The sequence below is a fragment of the Poecilia reticulata genome, linkage group LG21 (genome assembly GCF_000633615.1).
Source record: "Poecilia reticulata strain Guanapo linkage group LG21, Guppy_female_1.0+MT, whole genome shotgun sequence".
In the NCBI taxonomy this organism is placed as follows: domain Eukaryota; kingdom Metazoa; phylum Chordata; class Actinopteri; order Cyprinodontiformes; family Poeciliidae; genus Poecilia; species Poecilia reticulata.
In genome coordinates this window covers 21,784,409-21,788,028 of record NC_024351.1, presented here as the reverse complement: position 1 = coordinate 21,788,028, position 3,620 = coordinate 21,784,409, and the positions used below count along the sequence as shown (strand labels likewise).

Genomic DNA, 3,620 nt, shown 5'->3' with positions numbered 1-3,620 from the left:
TATATATAAAGTACATGAGGAATATTAGGGAGGTGTAATGTGTAAAAAAAATGTTTTTGTACCTTGTAATGTTTTATACCCATGTATGCATCTCAAGGACATTAATTAGCCTAATGCTAATTAGTTATGGAGGCTATTTGTGYTTTGGTGGTTGGCAGGTGATGAACAAAGAGTTATCAAAGTCTTCCTACTAGGTGCTGTTGCCTGAAAATACCAGGATGTTAATGAGTCCAGTGGGACCTGACAGCACACCAGAGAGCCATGAAACCAAACGAAGGAGCTGCAAAGCCGCACTGAGCCGATGTCTGGGGGATAGCATGGCTCTGATCTGGACATTTTATGTTACATGAATGGAATATATCTAAAAATATAATTAAGCACTAGAGATGTGCCGATCAGGTTTTTTTCCTGCCGATACCGATACCGATCACCCATGAGGGCCGATCACCAATACCGATCACCAATACGATCACATAATTATTTATTTTTTTTTTTATCATAAACACTACATGTTACATTATGTGGAAAAAGGAACCATGAATTCACCTTAATTTAGACAAAAATTTGTTTTTCATAACTTTTTCCAAGAAGAAAACTAAACAAAACAGGCATTGTGCAAATTGTACTGCTATCAGTAATACTATATTTAACAGACTGATAACATATGAAGGCTCTGAAGAGGCTAAATAATGCAAAGAGCCAAAATAAAACMTCTCAACATTGCCAAAAAAATTCAAGTATAAAACTTAACATTCAAAGGCAAATACAGGATCCATTACAATAAACAATCCAGAGTTACTGAATGGAACTTCCTGATAGCATGGCAGCTAGATGATTACTGCTAGTTCTGATTGGTTGTTTCTGACTGAGCGGAGTAATTATGCAGAACAGGGAGGAGATCGATTATTTTTTTAGAGATTATCTGTCTCATGTTAGGACAGCGAAAGTTTTAATGTGTATGTAAAATGTATTTTTTTAAGTTAGATGCTGCAGCTTTAAGCAGAGGTTTGGTGTGAGAGTCACTACCAGGTGGAGCAGAAGCGGCGCTCCGTCTGTGAAATATTACTACCTGTAGCGCGTAGCGGCGGTTCAACAGCAAGAGCAGAACCAGCGTCTTACATCGCAGCTTGAAGACTTAAATAATTTTGCGGGTTATTTGTTTAGCTTTCTGACCGTCATGCTAATCCGGGTGAGTGTTTGTAGCTGTGCGCTGCTTTTCCTGCTATCTGATCCTCCATATGTCTTTTTTGCTGCAGTGAGCCTCGATGTAGCCAAACTCCATTAAGTATGGCATTGTTTTTATGCCATATTAGATTCGTTGTGTTGATGCATTTTGACGTGCTTCAATTTTCTGCCGCAACACACAAACCTCCCCATTCACTCAGTGCGTTATAGTTCCACATTGCTTAGGATTTGTTGCTGCGCGTTTGTACAAAGTGAAGGAAAGAGGAGACCAGCTGCACAGACAGGCTGCGAAATGAGATGCAGGTAATCGGTTTGTGTGATCGGCAACAAGAGACCGTGATCGGCCATCACCGATCATACACTTTTTCACGGAAATCGATTATGATTGGTGGCCAATCGATCAGCAACACTTCTATTAAGCACCAACTGAAAACTGAATTGTGGTCTTTAGTATTATGAGGTTTTTATTGTGTCTTTTAGTGTTCATCTAAATGATGAGAGTAAGAACAACATAATTAGCCCTAAAGGCTCTTGATATATTTTGTGTTTTTTATGTTTTATCCTTTGATAGTAAATTGTATTAGTGCAATTTGAATAGCATCACCAAATAACATTCCAATAAGTTATTTTAACATTTTGGAACACAGATCTTAACATTTTGGAACACAGATCAGATTCCATTAAAAATAAAAACTTTACATTTTTTATGTACAAATTTAATTGATTCTGTCTTTTTTTCTTTCTTTTTCTTCTCATTTTCCCTTCAACTTTGAACTTTTGTGGCTCCCACTTTGAAGAACGCTGCTTTACACCATAATCTCAACTTGGAAACTTGTGGCAATCTGCCGTGCCCAGAGGCAAACCGACCTCAGGCAGGATGAAGTCGGAATCGACCCACAACTTTTAGACCGCCAGGCTAAAAACCCAACTGCCTCAGTCACCTCCATGTTACTGGAAAACTTTAACGCATTAACCATCACCAGCAGACACATGCAGATTAAGTGGACATGTGGCTTTAATGCAGTCCAAAAATGAACAGTTAAACCTGCAGCATCTCCCCCACAGACTGAGCAGTTTAGCCTCCAACTCCAACCTGTTTCCCATCAGATGCTTCCCATTCAGCCAGTTTGATTTGCACAAACATTGCTTTAACTGAATAAACCACATTCATCGCTGTGGCTATATAGGGGAACTCGCGGTTAAATTAATTTAATAACTGCCACAATGAGTGGGCTGTGCACCTCCCCCATTTCCATGTACTCATATGATACACCAGGAAGGAACATAATAGCGAATGGAGGCTCTCTGCCAAAGCTGGGCTGTGGGTTGATGTGAAAGTTATTYGTAAAAAAACAGACAAACACTCTGAGACGGCATAAACTGTCTAACCCCTCCGCCTGGTCCTCCTAATTAGGTTGGCCTATTTAGATGAATAATAAGGATAAACAAAATGTATTCCATGTCTTGCTCAATGTCCTGCTGTATTAGTTAATGAGGTATGTACCCCATAAAACGTTTTCACGTTACATCGCTTGGCAACTAGTCACCATAACAAATTTTACTGGACGATAAATTGTCCCAGAGGTTAGTGCAATAAACGATAATATTGTTGTTTTGAGACCATTTTTAAGTAATATAATGTTAATAATGCAAGATCATCCTCTCCAATTTCAAAACATTTCATTTAGTAAAGAACATTTTACACTGGAACTGGGAATTATTTAATAAAGGGCCCAAAACAATATTTAAAGGGAAATAATAAACACACACAAGCGCAACATAAATAAAATGGACTAGATCACAAAGTCATAACTCTTCCAAAAATATGAATCATCGGAATGATTACTTGATTACTGGAACACACTTACCCCCAACCACCAACTTCAGTGTGTTTTATTGGGTTTCTTATGTGGCAAACCAAGACAAAATGATGCATGAATGAGTTTTTAAAATGTTTTCACAAACAAAAATCTGAAATGTGTTTAAACCTTGCAATTATGGAAATGTTACTTTTCAAAATTCAACTCTCAACACTTCCCAGAACATGTCACTCCAATGGTGAAACACGGTGGAGGAAGTATCATGCAGTGGGGATGAAGTTATGCATCAGGGCCAAAGAAAGCCGGTCAGGACAAAGAGAAGAGGAGAGCTTGAAAGATAATTCCGATTGTGTTTAGATCAAAAGCCTATTCAAGTGTCAGAATGGCCGAGTCAAAGTCCAAAACTAAGTTCTAATAAGTCTTTGCCAAGAATCATGATGTTCACAGATGCGCTCTGCCCAATCTGTCAGATGTTGAGTTATTTTACAAAGATGAATTAGCAAAGATAAGAAAAACCAGACGCAGTAAATCAGCCAGGGATATGAATACCAAGTATCTCTGTGACCCTGGTCGTTTAAGTCCACTCTGATGCATACACACACACACACACACACA

General features: G+C 38.5%; 1 protein-coding gene across 3 annotated transcripts in view; it reads right to left on the bottom strand.

The window, feature by feature from the left end:
* The window catches only part of opn5 (opsin 5), a 50,505-nt gene that overhangs the window by 25,628 nt on the left and 21,257 nt on the right, over window positions 1-3,620 (bottom strand). The window lies entirely within an intron of this gene.